The sequence below is a fragment of the Eutrigla gurnardus genome (assembly GCF_963514095.1).
Source record: "Eutrigla gurnardus genome assembly, chromosome: 3".
In the NCBI taxonomy this organism is placed as follows: domain Eukaryota; kingdom Metazoa; phylum Chordata; class Actinopteri; order Perciformes; family Triglidae; genus Eutrigla; species Eutrigla gurnardus.
In genome coordinates, this window is record NC_139917.1 from 29,417,963 (window position 1) to 29,440,130 (window position 22,168).

Here is a 22,168-nt window from a genome sequence, read left to right on the forward strand (position 1 = left end):
TCATAGAGCACCTTTAAACTCAACAGCTTACAAAGTGCTTTTGACAAAACAAACTACATTTACATATACAGTATACAGAACAATGACAGGTAGAGTTTGTAAGATAAACTTAAAAGACAGTAAGACAATAGAATGAAGATAAATAGATAAAAATAAGATTAAAATGAAAGAGACAACGTCACATAAAAGCAAGTCTATAAAAGTGTGTTTTAAACAGTGTTTCTTTGTGTGTCTGTGTTTCTCCATCTCACACTGTTTTGAGCTTGAGGTTCAAAAATACAATCTTTTCCCACTGAAACATATATAACATATTATAATTAATATCCCGTGTGTTTTTTGGAGCAGGCCAGCCATCTTGAATCGTCCCGCCCGTATGGAGGCTACAGGTGAGAAAAAGACAACGCTCATGCATGCGAACACAAGAAGAATTTCTCTCGGCTCCAGTGGAAACATCCATTCAACGGTAAAAGAGAGGAATAATACAATAAAAGTAGAAAAGAGCAGGGGAATGGACTTTTAGCTGCGAGTTGTTTGTTTTGTATCTTGTTGGCGTGAAACCCGGTGTAATCGTCTCCTCTCTAAAGGCAACATCTGTTCCCGTTGTTATGTGTGAAAGTGTTTGTTGATTGCTTCCTAAAAAACCCATGATAAAACGTTCCGTTGCCGTGGCGCCCGCGTTGCCCGAATCATCAATCACGTCTCCGCTTAACTTTGGAACATGTTTATCTTTTGGTGGCGGCGAAAAATGTGCTTCAATGAGGTGCGTTTGTGAGGCGGGAGAGACTCCCGGCTCCAGACTGTAAACTTAAATTTTTTTTGGGGGGGAGGCGGTTCATTTCCATAACACAGTGGGACCCTCGCGTATTATCCACACAACACTTTTTAAACAGGCTGGGGAGTTTTTTTGGAGTGAGGCTTCACTGTTCCGACTTAATGGGATTCAACCATTCAGAGCCGGTATCTGTTTAATCCATGTTAAAATAGTATGAAGGCGACATTAGCATACACTCAACCTCGGCGTATTGTTGCTTCGCGCTCCTTTGTGTTCTCCTCCTTTTAACGTTGAAAAAGGAAGCTGTGTTCCTAATTTGACACACTTCATCCCTTTACCGGCGCTCAGCCTCTTTTCACACACACCTCCCACATTTATGGTGTCTTTAAGTCACCTAAAAGTTAACTTCCTTCTTTTTGTTGGTTGCTTTTAGCTGTTTGATTCTTCCCGACAGGAATCGAGTCCCGTTTTTTTAGGTGATCAAATTGCTATAGGAATTGAAACACACTGTGAAAAGGTTAAAGGTCTCACCCCTGTCAATCAGCAGGTAAGCCCCGCCCCCTAAAGCATCCCCTGCTTTCTGGTCTGGTGGACTCTAAATGGACCATAATGTACTAAATGAACATCATGCTGGATTGAAGAAGACTTGAAACTAGAGATTGAGACCATAAACTCATGTTTACAATGTTTACTGAGATAATACATCAAGAGAGAAGTAGGACCATTTTCTCATAGACTTCTATACAACTAGAGAGGAGTCGCCCCCTGGTGGCCAGCAGAGAGAAGTAGGACCATTTTCTCATAGACTTCTATACAACCAGAGAGGAGTCGCCCCCTGGTGGCCAGCAGAGAGAAGTAGGACCATTTTCTCATAGACTTCTATACAACCAGAGAGGAGTCGCCCCCTGGTGGCCAGCAGAGAGAAGTAGGACCATTTTCTCATAGACTTCTATACAACCAGAGAGGAGTCGCCCCCTGGTGGCCAGCAGAGAGAAGTAGGACCATTTTGTCATAGACTTCTATACAACCAGAGAGGAGTCGCCCCCTGGTGGCCAGCAGAGAGAATGTGGGTCTTAGGCACTCCAGCCTTGGCTTCACTCTTCAGAACTGGACGATGCCACATGGTCACTGTCTTTTGTCCAATTTCTTCCGTTGAATTGCTTCCATTGTCTTTTTTAGATGCAGTACATATTTGAGCCACATGGGGAGCCTGGACGTTGGCATTGTCCTGATCATTTGAAACTTCTCACACATAATCTAACATGAAAGGCTGGCGTATCAAACATGCATATGGCAGACTCACCTATTCAAGATGATATAAGATGTGAAAAATAGTCAGGGACACTCAGATTCACTCTTCTCCTGGTTGGTAGATCGGCCCTTTTGTTAGTTGTTCTCACTTTCCTGGATAGATGTATGGATGGATAGATGGATAGATAATGATCCGTTTCCGTATTTCAGTTGGTGTGATATCATTTGCCCTATAATGTTCTTTTTCTTCTTCTTCTAACTATGAGGGAGTGTGACTTCCTTGCCCTCGCTGTGTTCTGATGGATTTCATAAGAGGTCATAAAATGGACCACATGAGAAAGTTTAAAGTGCTCTAACCTTATTTTGTGAGCTGCTTTATTAAAAAAAAGAAAAAAAGGAAAGAAAACCCTGCACGTGCAGATATTTATCCCGCGCTTGGATAACATTCTTTTGCAGTGCAATATGTTCTGCTTCGGCAAAACGGCGGGAATAAAGTGCAAAAAGTGATGAAAGACTTTAGAGGGGAGACATGTTTTTTCATGGAGGAGGAGGAGGAGGTGGGGCTGATGGTGTGATGCATCGCTGCATGCACAAGGTGGAACAAACCGGTCGGATTGGGCTGTTGTTTTTGTGTCTGAGCCTCCGTTACGTTACCGTGTTTTGACAAAGAGTGCCGTTTGAGCATAAGTGCGTCTTTGTGATGACAGCTCTGGAAAAGCGATCACGGCCCGGGGGACCCCCCCTCTAGAACCTCTGGATGTCGCCCGTGGAAACCCCTTGCATGTGGTCCCTGCAGACACACACACACACACACACACACACACACAGTAAAATATACACACACCTTAGTGGTGACGACAGGCGGCAAAATCATCTCAGGATTTTGGTTCAGGTCTTTGTGTTTCTCTAAGTGTCTGTGACAAGGCAGGAGGGTAATGATCAGTGTGTGTGTGTGTGTGTGTGTGTGTGTGTGTGTGTGTGTGTGTGTGTGTGTGTGTGTGTGTGTGTGTGTGTGTGTGTGTGTGTGTGTGTGTGTGTGTGTGGACTCCTGTTTGTCTGAATGACTAATGTAAAAGACAGAGAGGATCTGTGCTCAATGGATCACAAACACCATCTATCAGGGTGAATATTTCCACGCTCAAGTTCAGGCTTAATGATTTGCTCTAAAGCAGAAAAGTGATGTTTTATGAAGCGTTATTTATGTCCTAAAAAAACACACACACACACACACACACACACACACACACACATACACACACACACACACACATACACACACACACACACACACACGCACACACACACACACACACACACACACACACACATACACACACACACGCACACACACACACACACACACACACACACACACACACACACACACACACTGACCACGGTATCATTTAAAGTCAGATGTTAACTCTTAAAAAAGAGGAGAGCACATAACAAGGAAATAAAAAATTATGTTCAAGCTTTTTTTTTTTTTTTAAATATTAGATAGTGACAATTTTTGTTTGTTTTAATCATCAAAATGATTATAGATTTCCCATAACTATTACTACTTACACAAACATTCCCTATTTATTTATGTTCCTCTGCTAGATTATGTCTTCACTAGTTTGGGTGTGATACAGACGATATGGTGTGTATGTGTGTATATATATTTATATATTTGTTTTCCTGGATGTCTTGGTGTTTGTCTGTGATCGCCACCTGTGGTGTTTTGTTTGTCCCTGCTGTTTTTCGGACCGGCAGGTGATAATTACTTGTGTCGATTACTTTCTCCACTAGAAGTGCCTGCTTTTCTCTTTTCACACTTGCCAGAGGACAAATCTTTACAGATCGAAACATTACAAGAGAAATAAACTCTCTGTCTGGAGCCAAACCATGTGCAAACCTCACTTGTACGCTGCATTCTGGCGTTATTTGAGTATCTCTATGATGGTGGGATTGTGAGACACAGACATGTTTGAGGCCTCTCCGCCTCTTCTGGTCTTTGTGGTCTCTTTGAATCTCTTTGTAGCTGTCTTGTGTCTCTTTGTGGTCATTTTTGTTTCTTTGTGGCCATTGTTTGTCTCTTTGTAGCTGTTGTGTGTCTCTTTGTAGATGTTATGTTTCTTTGTGGTCATTTTGTGTCTCTTTGTAGTCCTTTTATAATTCTTTACGGTCCTTTTCTGTCTCTTCCTGGTTGGTACATGTCCCCTTGAGTGACATATAGTGGGTGAGGCCCCTGACACTTCGGGCCCCTGGGCCTTTGCCCGGTAGGCCCGTTCAGAAATCCATCCTGGACTATTAAATAACATTAAAACAAACAACATCTTCCCCTGCACCATGCGCCCGTCCGCCGTGGCACCTTAATACGATCTCTCACCCTTTAACATGTGAAGGTCAGTGAAGTACACCCATGCGGGTGTCTAACGTGAGCTCATATTTATAGTTAATTGAGCTGAATTGAGATCAGCGGCAGCCGAGAGCTCAAGGCAGAAAATGAGAGGAGCGCTCAAGTGGCTATCAGTATCATAAAGGAACAAAAGTGAAGGAGGAGGAGGAGGAGGAGGAGGAGGGATGAAGGGAGATGATTTGCAGCGTTAATCCAAATTGAATTACATTGATAGCATCGTTCTTTTTCGGGGCTTTTATTTTATGTGTATTTTTTCCGTCTCTCCTTTAATTTCAGACGTTTCGCTTCGCTCGCGCTCAAGACGCAGTTTGTCTTTTTCTTGGTTACCAAAGGAAACAGCTGGCCGGTCGCTCACGACGACGACGTTTTCTTTTAAAAGAGAGGCAAACTAACTAATGAACATACAGCAATCGCTATTTATTAGACTCCTTCCCCTCTCTCTCTCTCTCTCTCTCTCCCTCTCTCTCTCCCCGTGTTAATGGCGTGAATTAGCATATAAATGAGAGATAGCATGTGATAGAATCCACTCTGCTCCAATCTGTCCATTGGGAGTTATGATTATCTCTTTCTCCTCCTCTTTGCTTCGCTCCGTGTTACTCCTCTCCTCCTCCTCTACAGGCTCCTTCTTTCCTCCCATTTCTATTTGAGGACTCCTTTTGCCTTTTTTTTTATATTATTAACGGATACAGTTAAAGCGAGCGGTGTCTGGGATTATTTGTTTAGCTGGATGTGTGTTGGGGGCCCGCAGTTTAGTTTTAAACGCGTTTAATTGCTCCCGACTAATTAGCAGATGAGTCGAGGCATTTGGGAGATAGAGAGCACACACAACCACACACACAGAGGGACACAACCACACACACAGAGGGACACAAACACACATTCATAGCACCTCTTCGTCCGCTTCCTAAGTGTTCGTGTCTCGATCGTTCGAGTCCCCCGACGGCCGGAGCCCAGCGGTACGCAGCGGCGGGAGGCGTTAATGATGTGAGGGCTCTGTGTGTTCTCTGCTGGGAGCGATCTGTTGTGTGTTAGCTGCTGTCTGTCACCACACGAAGGAAAAAACATCTTCATGTGTGTGTGTGTGTGTGTGTGTGTGTGTGTGTGTGTGTGTGTGTGTGTGTGTGTGTGTGTGTGTGTGTGTGTGTGAGAAAGAGTGCGTCTGATTTTCCATTTTGCAGTTGCTCTGCATATTAAAAATCATGAATCTCCCGACCGCCCTCCCTGCCAAACAACACTCAGACAACTTTATTAGTGTGTGTGTGTGTGTGTGTGTGTGTGTGTGTGTGTGTTTTGGTTATGAGGCCTGCGCTTTGCGTCACCGTTCCCTTTTTATAATTCAGATTTGTTGGAAGTGTTCATGTTGTGTTTTGTGTGGGCGTGTGAGGTCATGACGATGTACTTTCTACTTCTGCTTCATATCTGCGCCAGTAGTTTTATTTATAGTTATATATTTTTTATTTATTTAGCAGCAAGGTGATCTCTCTCTGTTTTATGTCCTTTTTCCTTCCTCTGCTCTCGTTGAGTCGTATTATATTACGTTAGACATTCTAAGGTCTTGTTCAGACTGCCGGTTCAAATCTGTGTATTGAGGTTTCCAGTTTGTGTACAGCATAAACACAACAAAATAATATGTGTTTTTTAGAATCCAAACCAGGTTCGGAGGTGACTTAGCGATGTGATCGTATTTCAAAGAGTGGAAGTGCTGAGAAGAATCCACACATGTGGCACTTCCTGTCTGCGTTCACTCGTCGGGATGGGGTTAAATGCCTGGTGTCCTTTCAAAATAAATGTCTTCCACATGACATTAGGTTTAACTTTTAGGTTTAGGGAAACAAAAAACGTGGTTGACTTTAGTAACTCGTCATTTTAGCAAGTTACAAAATGGTGTTATATCTCCAGACCTGCAGACCTGATTGGGTCTAATCAGCTACATGGGGCTCAGCTGGGCCCGGGGAGCTACCCTGAATAGCCTGAGCAGCAGCAGCACTGGGTGGACCTCGACTGGATCCTCCCATCCATTCCACTTATTTTTGCTTTTTATATTTTATATATTTTTTTATAGGTGTACCTATACTATGTCACTCCCATTTTCTTGCCACAGCCGTACTGTGAAAGAAAGAAAAAAGACGGGATTTGAACTCACATCCTTCAAAATGTGGGTGCGAGGACATCGGACGGCAAGGACAGGTAGGCCAGGCCCAGAGGTGTGTGTGTTCATGTGTGTGTGTGTGTGTGTGTGTGTGTGTGTGTGTGTGTGTGTGTGTGTGTGTGTGTGTGTGTGTGTGTGTGTGTGTGTGTGTGTGTGTGTGGGCCGCCATCACAAAAGCTGTTTGTCGGTAATTCACGTCAATCTCAACTTGCGGATTAACATCATCAACGTGAAAGAAGTTAGCGTTAGTGTTTAAAACATTCACATTAATCAAACATTGATTTAAAAACTTTTACAGCGTAAAGAAACCTTTAAAATGCACAGAATAACAAGCGACTACACTTTGATTGGTATCTTTTTTGTTTTAAGGCCCTGAATGTTTCAGTTAAGATGCAAATTTGAATTCTCTGCTGCTGTTGAACCTTTTTTAACATTATTTTCTTGTTTTCATGATTTAATTTCTTGTTTTACTTGCATTCCCCTCTTCTCTTGTTTCTTGCAAAGTACTTTAACTGTCAGCCTCTGTTAGCAAACAGTCGCTTAATTAGATACGTTGGTTTATTATCGGAAATCCAGTTGGCATTGTATTTGAGTGTTTTAGCTCTGTTTTGATCTCCACCACCTCCTGAGGGAAATATTTAGCTTCTAAATGCTTCGCCATGTTCACCAGCTGGTAATGTTGTCTGTCGTTTTTATTTTTTGGTGCTGGGCAGGAAGTGAACAGTGTTTTGTTTGTTTTCGTAAACCTTAACACTGGAAAATAGCGATGAGAGCCGAGAGACTGAAGCGAATCCGTGACGTTGCACGTCGTGAACCAAAACAACGAGCTGAGAGACACTAAACAGTTGCACAGCTCGTGACGTGGTACGAGATGAGCCGGCTGACACTTTGTGTCCGTCATCGGGACCATCAGTCTCTGGAGTCTGGTTACCGCGGTTACGCTGACTCGCCGTCTTCCCCTGGATAAACAACCGAGAGCTGCAGTTGGCCGGTGTCAGAATAAACATTAGAATTTTTCCACAGCCTGAAAACTTTAAGCCGGGCCAAATGAAACACAAACGTTGGTGCTGCAGCTTCCAAGAAAGTAAACCGACTAAAAGATTTATCATCCGGTGGAACGCCGGCGCCTTCCATTTTTTATTTCTGCTGCTTTTTGTTTGTTTCGTCGGCATAAACCCGACGGTGGACGGTGGTGCAGATGGACGAGGCGGATTAAAGGGGCACTTCAAGACGCGCCAAACCCCTCAGACCCGACACCCTTTCAGATATCCGCATTAGACCGCCGTAATCTAATTCCTCGGCTATCGTCTTACAAATCGAATCATGACACACCGCTCATATTCAATATCACGGAAACCTCCAGCCTTTTAGTTTGGCCTCTCAAACCGCCGTGTAAAAGCTTCATCACGGGTCCAAGCTGATGAAATTACCCTCTATTATCCCCCCCCGCCCCCCGCCTCGCTCTCGTCTTCCCCCTCCCGACTCTCGTTCCCCACATTGAGTCTTACTTGAAGTAGTGTGCAGATTTAATTTACAGGAGGACTCGCGAGCCACTTAGCCGCAATCTGGCTCAGTGTGCGAGGATTGATTGATTAGGTCTTATCTTGTTATCTGGGTCTGTGGTGGTTTTGATGGGCCTGTTTGTTCTCTCACTAGTCTCTCAGTCTTTCTATCTGTATCCCTTTCCTTTTTATGTAATTTCATGCCTGTGTGTGTGTGTGTGTGTGTGTGTGTGTGTGTGTGTGTGTGTGTGTGTGTGTGTGTGTGTGTGTGTGTGTGTGTGTGTGTGTGTGTGTGTGTGTGTGTGTGTGTGTGTGTGTGTGTGTGTGTGATGGCCTGCAGCTTCTCCGTCTACTTTCGCTGCAATGTGGGAATCAGACACTGATAAGGACGGATTGTCTTGCAAGATCAGAATTAGGAAATTACATGCTTTCCCATCGTGGACTCCCCCACCCCCCCCCCCCCCCCCCCCCCCCCTCGACCACGAGCCCACATTGTTTCTCAGAATCTCTTTGCTCAAATTGCTCGACTGTAAAGGCCGGCTAAGTAAATACTCCACCGGTGCCGTTTCAGCTGAGAGGGCTGGTCATTGTAGTTTTTTTTATCTATTTAGTTCCAGCCAAATGTTTCCAGGTGTAATTTGAATTGAAAGGTAAACTGGTATGCGGTCCTGCAGTGCTGGAAGCAGGTGAAGTGGAATGAGTCCACATTAAGACGGTTTACGTACAAGGAAGTTGGTTTGAAGTTGCTCTCAGTTTACTACAAACACGGCCGATACGGTTACCCATAACACCCTTCTCTGACACGAGAATAAACTTTATTTCTAGAGCACTTATAAAAACAAAGTGCTTCCCAAAAAGAAAAAAACTTACTGAGGTGAAAGATAAAATACACAAACGGTAAGATTACAACAATAACCAATAACAAAAGACTAAAAAGACGATTTTGACTTATTTCCTCGGCAGCTCGGAGCCTTGCAGGTCTTTATTATGAAAGTTCTGTCCCCTTTTAGTTTTCATCCTGGACTCTGCAGACCACCAGAGACCACTTGGATAACGGTTCAGGGATTGAAAAGCTTTAGTCTGGAACCAGGCCGACAAGAGCCTTAATCAATGAAAACGTATAATCAATCCTAAAACAAATTGGGAGGAGATGTCAAATCTGAACTATCCCTTTTTAACGTTTTAATAATTTCTGCTCATCTGCTTCAGTGAATTTGTTGTTTAGCGTTAAATAGGTTTCACTGAAGCAGTTAAAACATCTGAACTGGCTTCTAATTGGTCAGATTGTAATATTTTGCATACCTCCAAATAAAGTTATCGTAACCCATGGCGACCCTGACTTTGCATGAACCTTTAGAGTTCTCATGTCCTGGTCCTGCTCTCAGACCTCCTGCCTTCCTCACCTCGCTGTCACCTTTTTTTTTTTTTGGCTTAAAATCTAAACTCACCCCTCCCACTTCCTCACCCTAAATTAGACCCCCCCCCCCCACCCATCCACCCTCCTCCTCCTCGCTCCTCCATCCGTCCTCGCCACCTGCGCCGCTGCTCCTCATCCTGGACTCAAACCCACATCCAGTCTTTTCCCACCGTCTGCCCTAACCCGACACACACACACACACACACACACACACACACACACACACACACACACACACACACACACACAGCGCCAGGTTCTCTCTAATGACGTCCTCGGAGTATAATTAGTCTGGCCAATTAACAGCAGTAACGATGCTTGCATTCATTATGTCAAATTACACTGTGCTGACAAAGTGTCAACTCAGCGCTGCTCACCTGCTGAGGCCATCGGCGTCTGCGTGAGTTCACGGCTGCGTTCTCGCTAGTTTATTAAATCCTACTTCATCACTCCACGGATGAAGAATCACACATACACACACACATATATATGCTCATTCAATTAGCACATGAGCAGAAGATCTGTTATTCTGGTGCCCGTTGTCGTGGTGATGCTCTTGTGGCCAGAAATAAGGCCCGTGAAACCAGTTGGATCGGTACATTGCATTATTAAATCATAGATGATATTGATTTTCTGTGTGTGTACAGTGTTATTAAATGCTATATATTACTATGAGTTGGAAGCTGTGGTCTGTGTCGCATGAGATGTGATTTTTACACACACACACACACACACACACACACACACACACACACACACACACACACACACACACACACACATATTTGCATAACACAGATGAATGTGAGGCAGGGGGGCGGAGCCTGGAGGGGATGGAGGTGGATTCATCTTAATTAGCATCTCAGTCCTCTGGAGGTAAACTACTCTGCTGGGAACACACACACACACACACACACACACACACACACACACACACACACACACACACACACACACACACACACACACACACACACAGGAAGATGTGGAAGATGTACTTGGATTGTTTACTTAAGTAAAAGTAGCTATAAAAATACTCCATCACAAGGAGTGTTATTAATAAAATACCCGTCTTGGCTCCGTGAAGTCCATTAATTCCTGATAATGACACCTGGAGGAGTTTTTCATCATCCAAAGACATAAGTAACTGTCCCAAAGACATGTTTCAAATTCTGTGTCTTAACCTTGATGCCTCCATGTCTCACTACGTCTGTGTAAATTGAAAGAAGTTGCTTCTCAGCAAAGCTAGAATTTCATATTATCTCATTTCAAGACCAAAGACCGTCTCCAGGATATTCCCTCACTGCGATCAATCCTGCAACTGAAGCTTATTTCTCTTCACGTTTTAGCACAAGCTAAGAAATGTAAATGTACATTTACCTGAACGCAATGTTTCCCCAAAGCCAGCCTGCTCTCAAAGATTGAAAAGGCCGTCAGAAGATCTTTACAACCCAGTCTCACTTTGGAAACCCATCCGTGTCATTATTAGAAGTATAAAACATGTGAAACTGGAGGAAGGCTCCAACAAACACAGGACTTTCACCCAGCAGACTGCTATTCATGTCCTGTGTGAAACCAAGTCAACGTTAAGGTTGTAAACGGAGTTAAATTACAAAACAGTTACTCCATGAACGTAATCATTCTACCTTGCATACTTATTTGAACTCAAACCACAACCTTTTGCGAAGATAAGTAGTTTTAGTGCATAAGGCCACTATAAAACTAAGTAGATCTTTATTTTGAAAGGACACGTTGCAATAGTACAGAGAACAAAACATGCTGGTTTTAGTTTTAATCCTAATAAAAAGTTCTTACACTAGAACATATTTTATATTTATGCATATGGGGCTCATACTTTTGCCAACAACACACACTTAAACACAGACTTGATCCAGGCGGAGGACCGGGACCTGAGCAGTCCTCCGGTAGGCAATTAGCCGGTGAAGTGATACGGACATGCGAGCGTGGCCTCCGACAAACACACAAATACACACTCACGCACACACAAGAGGCAGAGCTGGCTTGCTCTCTTGATAGGCAATTAACTTACTTCAGACACCTCATCAGCAAGTTAACAAAAAAAATTCCCCCTTTTTTTTATCGGACACACAAACACGCACACGTCCTCGCGGCTTTGCATATGCAGTGTTCATTGAAGCATTGATATGCAGCGTGAGAGGGAGAATCTGTTCCCACTGCTCGCGCCTTAGCATTGCTAAATTCAAATGCACACACAGACACACACACACAGACACACACGCACACACACACAGACACACACACACACACACACACACACTCACAAACACCCATTGGAGGGATCAGGGGGCAGATGATTCGTCTGGAGTCCTGCTGAGTTAAGTAATCACGCTCGGGTGTTTAATCACTAACGAGAACCTGATGATGCTCTTTAATTAACACAACGCTAATTGAAGAGGGCTGGCGAATCACAGCTCTCGGTGCTGTCTGTTATTTGAATAATTAGGAAGCCACGGATTGTGGGCGAGGAGCCTCCGGCTGTAGAAGGGTCAGGATCGGTTTGTGTAGCCTGGTGAGATTTATCGGAGGAGATCTTTTGGCGTGGAAGTGTTTGTCAGTCTTACTGATAATTAGTAGGTGATATGAGGTGTGATGCCGTACGCCTTCTTAGCAAATGTTTCTGCAAGTTGGAATCTGAAATGTCTGTGGTGCTTCAGACAGAACGCGAACAGAATTTTTGTTTTGCGCGACGTTGACCACAGGCTCATTTGTGTTAAATTTGCGGCCGGGGGACTAACCTCCATGTACGACAATGTTTCATCAATCAGGGCTGAAATAACCACTTTTCAAGTCCCACATACACCGGGAAACCAAATGTCGTCCTATCTTGGTTCATAACATCACCCAGAGGTTCCTTGGTGAATAAAAAAAAAGGCCTCTCCATTATTTAACAGGCTATACTATGCAGTTATGTCATTGTGGGCTGAACTAATATTTCAAAAGAATAGGAGTAATAGTATTGGTAAAAATAGTAAAAGTTAAACATTTCAATTTTCTGCTGCCCCTAACATTCGCCTATGCTAAAAGCCAGCACTGCAGCTGATACTAAGGGCCGGCGCTGCAGCGTATGCTAAGGGCCAGAGTGGCAGCTGATACTAAGGGCCGGCGCGCCAGCATATGCTAAGTGCCAGTGCTGTAGCCTTTACGAAGGGCTGGCTCTGCAGCTGATACTAAGGGCCAGAGTGGCAGCCAATACTAAGGGCCAGCACTGCAGCTGATACTAAGGGCCAGCGTGGCAGCCGATACTAAGGGCCGGCGCTGTGTTTTCTCAACTGCTGAAATCCAGATGACAAGCGGAGAGCTTCCTCAATCCTTTTTGTTCTACACAGATATTCATGTCTTGGTGCGGTGAATGTAGGAACACAATAATAGCCGTGATACATAATTTACCATGAACGTACACACGTGTAGAGGAGCTGAGCCTGTTGTAAACAACCAAGCAAACGTTCCCAAACTTAGAATCCGCTCCGGGTTTGCAGGTTTTTGATTCGACGGGGTTGATTAGAGAGTCTCCCTTTAAAAGTGGGGCGAGAAGTTTGGTGAAGTTTTTAATATGTTACATGGGGGGGGGGGGGGGGGGGGGGGGACTGGAGCCTAACATGGCAACACGGAAGGGTGGGATTAGTGTTTTGTTAATGAGGATTACCGTACGAACCGGTGAAAGGCAACTAAGCTGAGCACCGCTGTCATCAAACCGATTTACTTCCTGGCTCATATTTAGCAGGATTACCACACAATGTTATTGTAATTACAATTGTTCTACCCGTGAGACTGTTGAAGCTATTCTTGTCTGTTGTTATTTCACACTGCGTGGGTAATTTAGCGGCGAGCGAGTTTTACCGTCCTAGTCCCGGTATCACGGTGCGGGACACCTCGTTTCAAACGTGTTGGGTTAAATCTGCGACGCTAACTTTGTTAGCATGTTGCAGGTGAAAGAAATACACCAACAACATAGCAACAACTTTAGCTGCAAAAGCTTCAGAAGAAGATTAACCTGAGAAGCGTGGTCCTCTTTTACTTCCCCCAGAAGCCACCACTGTCTGTTTATAGGTTCCACATGGGAAAAGGACAAAGGTTTAAACAGAGAGGAGGGGGGGGGGGGGGGGGGATTCAGAAGATAATTAAGGAGGGAGGAACAGGCAAACTATTGACGGAGGCACGGAGGAGGGATTGGGAGCACAGAGGATAACAGAGGAGAGGAAGCTACCTTTTGTTGCGTCTCAAACAAGTGGATCAACTCCACTGCTTCTCAAGCGCCATGAATATGTATTATATCAGGTTATTCATCCGACGCCATTGTTTCCCGCTCCAAATTACGTCCTGACACTGAGGGAACACAAAAGAAAATTTCAGGGAAATAAAAAAAAAAAACGTAACAAAAACAGAAAAAAGAGACGGAGCTGTTCTTTTTATGTCCACAGGTTCTTTTGTGGCATTAGAGGAATCCGGAGAGACGACTCGCTTTTATTCGACTGCATAATGGCGTCTTTTGAGGGAAAACGGCTCTAATTAACATCTATTTGAATAATCTGATTATTCTACATTCATTAAAATGTGCTGGTGAGAAAGCAGGAATGCATCTTTTTTGTCATTTCGCACTAATTCACCAAAGGTAGTAATACAAGAAATACTGAACGTTAAACCTCTTTTTTTTTTAAAGATGTGGCTCATTAAGGGCTCACTGCTGGATTGGTTTCAGAAATATCATGTGAGGACTTGGATGCAGATTTCAGATCTTCCCATGTATTTTATTGATAGATTAATGTATTTTCATTATTCTATTCTGGACAACGGATCCATCCAGATTGAGGCGACAATCTCTGTGTGGTTGTGTGAGTCGGGATGAATCCGAATGACTCATTTGTTTCATTAATGTTTTGTTAAATATAAAATGTGCATCAGCCAATCGGGAACAATTGCAATCACTTTGGTAATCCCTTCATCGGGTCGAATTTATTATTTGTCTAATACTGAGTTTGAGCTAATGCCATAGTCTATCTAACAGGTTGTACTTGCTTTTCAGCGTTAACAGTTAGTCAACATGCTAACATGCTAAACTAAGATTGGTGAACATGATACCGGTTAGCATTGTCATTGTAATCATGCAGATGTTAGCATTTAGCTCAAATCACTGGTCCTATCGTCGGACAGTAACAAAGAGCGACTGAGCTGAGAGAAAACCTTCAGAATTCCGTATACGTCACATGACATTAACATAAAATAAAATAACAATGTACGTCGTTAGCTTAAGTTACCATACTTAAGCTACCACGTTTCACGTTAACCGCGACCGTTTCTCGATGTTGATCACGCACAAACTACGTAAAAAATCTGTAGAGATGAGATCATGACTTCCTCACAGTTAAGTCAGAGATACCAGGAATTATCACTGTGATGAAATCTCACTGAACTGAACAGGACATGTCAACAAATTGTTGGTACAACAGCTGTGACGCTAGCAGTCACATAGAAATAAAATCCTAATCATTAACATGCAGACCAACATTTTTGTAAATAAGCAACAGAAATCTCACCTGCACAACGTGCTTCCTTTCTGATGTTTTGCTTTTTAAACAAATCTCAAATCTCATAAAGATGTAAAAAACAAAACATGCATATTTGTATCAATCTTTTTAACACAATCATTAAAGGACGGATTAACGGACTGACTCTGATAAATGTTTTCCAAAGTGCTGCACAACAAGATCAAACACAATACATAGATAACACAATAGAAGCACAGTAAAAAGATTAATTACACAATAGAAAGTAATAGAATAATATAAAATAAATTAAATGCATAAGATACAAAAACGCACGTATACACATAAAATCATAAAACCAACATCCTACATGGTGTCAGAAGCCAAAGACAAGAGAATGACGGGGAATAAGAGGAGTGATTGTGTTCCCATTTGCAAATCAAACAGTGGACATGAGACACACACACACACACACACACACACACACACTACAATATAGGTGGCGCTCACCTGGAGGGAACAGAGGAACAAGGGGCTAATTAGTGATGATGAGAAGTTAATTTAGTCAGACACCTCAGGTAATAGTCTCCCTCTTTCTCACCTTCCCTCTCCATCAAACGTTTTCCCCCCTCTGCATATTGCTTTTTTTTTTTTTACTCTCCAGCTTGACAATTTTCATGTTCAAACAAGGTGTCAAATGTTGTGTTTTGTGCTTCCCCCCCTCTCCTTCCTTCCTTCCTTCCTTCCTTTCGTTCTCCATCCGTCTGTCACACATGCAAACGTGTATTCTTCAGAGATCGGAGAGCTGAGGTTGTCGAGTCGACTAAGTGGGAAATTACATTATCTACTGCTCTGACATTACTGGATTGTGTTGCTGTGTGTGTGTGTGTGTGATGGTGTGTGTGTGTGTGTGATGGTGTGTGTGTGTGTGTGTGATGGTTCCTGAGCTAAATGTTTGCTAGCAGGTGAGCCTGTTGTTGACAGATGGTGTTTGTGAGAGAAGCTCGCTCCCTGCAGAGTCTCACCCCAGGAAAATGCTCATGCTAACACACACACACACACACACACACACACACACACACACACACACACACACACACTGCGCTCATACATACATAGATCACTAACACACCAAACAAACAGGTGAGACGGATCACAAAGGAAACAAATACAATCCGATTAGTAAAGAGAGGAAATGGTCAAGTGGGTGTATATTTATGTACTGCTGCCATTCCATCATGCACTTTGTGAAAGAAATGAGATTTGACTTTAAAATTATTCATCTATACATAGGAATGAGATAGAATGATACAAACACACATCCTTGACCTATTAACCCATAAGAAAACCATGCATTCTTAAGGTTTAATGGCTATAATATTAATGTATTGATGCAAGGAATAAACAATATAGAATGCAACGTAAGTTGAACAGCCTTAACAAAAGTAAAATCTCTATAATGGTCTCTAAGCAGCAGCTGAGTGGAGGCGAGTTACTCTGCAGTGTGTGTACTGTTTCGTTAGCTGTTAGCGGTTAGCTGTTAGCAGTCAGCCCAACACACCATCCAAAACAATAAAGGTCAGTGGTCGTATCAAACATATACTACTGTGAGTTCCCACAATCATGAGCGGCCCTCGAGCGTTCAGCCATAATAAAAGTTTGATGTTGCTGCAGCAGAATGCCAGATTAGCCGCGGACAGACACCGAGGTGCACAATCACTCACTCACTGGGGACACACATGCAACCGATGGGCAGAAATATAAACTCTACACAAACAACATCGTGTTTATCTAAGTTTTCAAACTCAGACGTTATCGGGGAAGTGAAGCCGGCCAGACAGAGAAAAGTTTACATTTACAGCAAAAAACTCAAATTCGCCAACGCGTGACAACATCTTCGACGGCAGCCATTTTGGGCCTCTGAGATTAATAGTCTGCCGGCGCTGCTTCCCATTAGCGGAGGCCGTCAGAGCGTGGCGAGTAGTCCCGATTAGAGCTGATGTCGGACTAAACAGCCTTTTAGGCCGGAGCCTGTTGTGTGTAATGAGACTTTAAGTGCGATGACGAGAGGAGTGAGTGGAAGGATGAACACGGCGGCGGTGACGGCAAGACATTAAACAACAACCATGCGGGTGACGTATGAAGTGACGCGAAACACGGGAGGAAGTTGAGAGGCAGACAGTCGACGTGTTGAGAGGAAAGAGAGAGAGAGACGGCGAGGGGAGGAGGCAAGCGAGTGAGCGCTCCTGTAATTAGTCAGTTAATTACATCTGGATGATGATCTGCTCGGGGGGATGGATGTTGTTTGAGCTGTGTGTGTGTGTGTGTGTGTGTGTGTGTGTGTGTGTGTGTGTGTGTGTGTGTGTGTGTGTGTGTGTGTGTGTGTGTGTGTGTGTGTGTGTGTGTGTGTGTGTGTGTATCCTTGGCGGCTGTGTACACTCCAGAAAGCGTTTACTGAAATGGGAGCTAATTCTCGCTGTCTGAGGCCATTACGGTATTAATTTAATTTGGGTTAGCTGTCGCTAGCTCATTAACACATCTAATTAATTCATTGACATCAGAATTAAGTTGTTTCGCTGCAACTGACACCTCTCTCTCGTATATAAGAGAGCGAGTGGGAGGAGAGGCGGCGACAGATTGAACGAGAAAACGGAGATGAGAGAGAGAGAGAGAGAGAGAGAGGGATGAATCATATACTGTATATCGGCAAAGAGAAAAATAAATACGTTTTTGTCAGCTGTGGCGAGTCGATGTATCGTGTAGGAAACGAGGAAGAGGAGTGGAAGGTAAGAGGTGAGGAAGATGGCTCTCCAAGGAACAAGATAAAGTTGGTTCTTGGGGTCATTTGAAAGGTGACCAAACAGGAAGTTACTCCCCTCTCCACGCCAGCGAGACGGAGGCGGGGCTTACCTCCACATAGACACCAACAACGTTTTAATCCATAATTGCCGAAATCACTGCTGTCACTGATTTGAAACCAAACGCCGTCCAGAGTTCATGACATCACCCGGAGGTTCTCTGGGAATTTCAGAATAAAAGGCCTCTCCATAATTTAGCAAGCTTTTGCAGTTATAGCGTTGTGGGTTAAAATAATGGTAGTAATAGTATCGGTAAAAATATTCAAAGTTTAACATTTACATTTTCAATCAAAGGCACTCTAATTGCAATAAAGGCAGGGTCAAACAAACGCAGGACTTTCAACCAGGCAACCGGTGTTCGGGTCCCAAAGTGTTTTTCACATTTATCTAACCTTACGTTCTTCTTTTTAAGCCCTAAATAAAAATAAAAGTGGTTTCGTGGCCCCAAACGTAAGCCAGTGTTTTTAAATTCACTTTAACGTTAACTACGTGTTTTTTGCGACTGTAGTCGAGCGACGATTTTGATCGAGAATTTAATCAAATTTGACACAAATGTCTGATTGGACTCAAACAATCTAAGAATCGGAATCATCAGAAAACAGGGTTTTCCAAGAATTCATATGCTAATTTTAATAAAAGGCTATTAATAATTTAATTTAATAATGTCCAATGTAACGTATAACATCGGTAATTCACAATGTGATAACCCAACGCCGGAGATCCTCGGCAGTTAATAAGCGTTCCGGAAGGATTATTTTCGGTGCAAGATGGCGCGGGTTTGCCGTTAGAGGTGGGACACCTTTGGAAGTGGCGCACGGCGTGAGCCTGGCTAGAGGTAGGGATTATTTGGATGTAACACTCAGCGGGTCTCTTGTTAGAAGGGGGGCGTCGTCACAGTCTGTCTCTGTGGTCGATTTGATTAAGGCCGGCGGGAGGAGCCGGTCCAGCCGTGAACAGGTGCCCCTCACAGCCGAGGCGGGTTCAACCCTTGGTCTCGCTCTCCTCTCCTTGACATTGTACTTCCTGCTCTTTGTTCTCCCTGAACGTCTATCTCTATTTTTTTTTCACCCCCTCGCCAACCGCCGCCCCTCTCCGCTTCATCCGTCTCGGTTTGTCTCGTAATCGGTTTGCGGGAATCGAGGCTTCGCATCATGCGGAACCTCGGACTAGAAACGCTTCTCCGACTTTCACTGACCTTCACAAACCAAGCAACCCCCCCCCTCCCTCCTCCTGCTCGCTTGATCCCTACTTCCTGGGTTTTCACCACCACCCCCCTCTGTCCTGCCCACCTGTCTCGATCAATCCGGCCAAGATCTCAGACCACTGGATCAAACCACCAAAAATGTTTTCATATGTTATTCACATGCAGCACTTTATGTCTCATCATTTTTTCAACGATGGGTTCGATCATTTCCCGGACATTTCCTTAAACCCATCGAAACGCTGAAGTCTGGAAACAAGGGACAAACAGACCAGATTATACAAAATGATTGGTTCCAGACCTCTGAATCCTCACCCGGGGCTCTGATTATTTTTTTCTCATTTATTCATAAAAGTCCAATATTGTGCTAATTCACTTTTTTCTCCCGGCAAAGTTATGGAGCCAATCAGAGTTTGTAGGTCATCCTCTCCAGTGCTAGACCGGCTGATTTCATGAGATTGAAGCTGCTCTATACCTGTTGTTTAAGTTGATCCTAGAAATAATATTAATATTTAGTTACTTTATTAGTTATGAAGTTACCTTCTTTAACAGGGCTTCCACTATTAGGCCTAATTGGATGCAATGTTAAATAACTATTTTCCTCATAGACGTCCATGCATTCAGACTTCTTTTTGCAACCAGAGGAGTCGCCCCCTGATGGCTACTAGAGAGATTGCACTTCTGCATTGGCTTCACTTTTCTGAACCGGATCAGAAACGTCACTAAACTCGTTAAATCATACAAAAATCAGAGGCTTGATGGCTGTAGTCTTATTACTGATGAATTACTGTGAAATTAAATGTTGGCGTTCATTGCAGCGGCAAACTGTGTGCACACAACAATAGGGAATACGGTAAGTTAAAGTCGAACCAGGAAGTCGGCCTGTAAGCTGTGATGGATGTTTTCGTAAGTCGAATGGCGACTCAGCGATGTTCCCACGACTCAGCGAATTATTCGGTGTTTTTCAATGACGAGAAAAAGTCACGCTACTAAAATAAACCAGAAACCGTCCTTAAAGGTCTGAGCCTGTCTCCTTAACGCTGTATCAGACAGCTGTTCCCCGGGGGGGGGGGGGGCGAACAAGGGAGTGATGGACGCAGAGAGAGAGCTCACTTCTTCAGCGGCAGCAATTAACCCCTCGTTCCTCTGGGGAACCATTAGAACGTGGAATAGCCTTTAAAATTGCATATGGCTGCAATTAGGGGCAGAAAGTGATGAAATGATTTGGCTTAAATTTTTTCTGGATACTTTTTTTTTTTTTTTTTTAGAAAATCACCCTTTTTATAGCATCATAAATTGGAATTAAAAGAGCAAAGTGCTTCTCGTCTCCTCCGTCACTCGTCTCCTCTTCTTTCCTCCTCCTGTACCTCCTTTTTCCTCATCTCCTCACCTCTTATTTCCTCTTTTCTATCCTCCTTTCTCATCTCCTCACCTCTTATTTCCTCTTTTCTATCCTCCTTTCTCATCTCCTCTCCCCAGTCGTCGTTTCCTCATTTCCTCCCCTTCTCTCCCACTTTCTTTCCTCTTTCCTCTTTCCTCCCAGCTCATCTCCCCTCTAGTCATTTCTCCTCCTCTCCTCCTCCTCTCTTTCCTTATTTCCTCACCCCTGTCTCCTCTCCTTTCCACTCATCCTTCTTTACCTTCTTACTCTTTACCTCCTTTTCTCCCCCTTTGCTGTCTCTCCTCTCCCCCTTTGCTCATCTCGGTTCCTCTCCTCACCCCTCGCTCCTCCCTCGTCTCCTTTGGTCACATCTCTTGCCTCCTTCCCTTATTTCTCTCCTCAACACTCACCCCATTCTCTCTCCTCTCCCTCCTCATCTCTTCTGCTCCTCCCATTTCTCATCTCCTCTTCGTTATATTCTTCTCTCTCCTCTCGACTCCCCCCCTCCTCCCCCCCTGCTCCTCCCTGCAATAACAGAAGGAGATGGCTTAAGCATCTGTGTCATCAGTGCAGATTAATGTTCTAATAATATTCACAGATGTCATTTCAAAATTCTCCATTTGTTTATTCTTCTTTTGCCTCCCTGTCGCTTCTCGCCTCCCTTCTTTCTTTCTGTCTCTCGTCAATGAAACACAGGAGTAATCACGGCCTCATCACGGACTTCAAAGCAGCCACTTAAGAGCGCCGCCATCTCCTTCGAGTGTGACACAGTCGCCTCTCCGGCAGCGCTGTTCTTGAATCATTCTTAATCGGGATAATTACACATGAGAGGAACCAAATGAGCGAAGGGTTGAGGAGGGGGGAGGGAGGGGGGGAGGCATGGAGGCCCTTCCTGACACGTTTATTCATTTGCTTATTATTTTTGCTGCTGTAGCTTGTTTGTTTACTCATTAAGGATAATCCAATTAAAGCACTTAAGAGCAGCTTAAGAAGACACACACACACACACACACACACACACACACACACACACACACACACACACACACACACACACACACGTCAGAGCTGGTCTGGTCTTGGAGGGAGGACAGGTTGCGTTGGGGTCTAACCCCTCCCCGCCACTACAAACAGGGCTTCCAGAAAGCGTGCCAGGGGCTCGGGGCGCCGAGACCATAACATGCCTCCATGGCGGCTCCGCCTTGGCTCCGGAGCTGGTCATCTCCCCCCCCAGCTCCCCCCCCAGCTCCCCCCCCTCCCCGCTCCGCGGCGCTTTCCTGACGCGTGTTGGCTGACTGGTCCACTTGTGCACATATGCCCACTTACACTGTGTTCCCTCTCTAATTAGCTGCTCTTGTCTACGGCGGCGTGCCGGCTTTGTTGAAACATCGCTTTCCTGGCGTGTTCTCGTCTTGTAGAAGTGAATCCTCCTCCTCCACGACGAGGCGGCCTCACCAATCCCCTGCCTGGCGTGGGTGGGGGGGGTGTGTGTGTGTGGGGGGGGGGGGGGTGCAAACAAGCAATGATGATCTGTTAGGGGCAGGGATGCTCTGGTTACCTTGGTAACCTGAGGGGTGGTGAAATGCCCCTTTACCTCACTTTTTGTTGGGGTTTTTTCCCCCCCGGCGAGTCATTTAATTCGATCCTGCGATTCCTGATTTCATTACTCTCCAACCGAATCAACTGTTATCTTTCTTGTTAATTCTTCTTC

At 44.3% G+C, this 22,168-nt stretch overlaps 1 protein-coding gene across 1 annotated transcript in view; it reads left to right on the top strand.

The window, feature by feature from the left end:
* The window catches only part of LOC311008635 (piggyBac transposable element-derived protein 4-like), a 75,249-nt gene that overhangs the window by 49,122 nt on the left and 3,959 nt on the right, over positions 1-22,168 (top strand). The window lies entirely within an intron of this gene.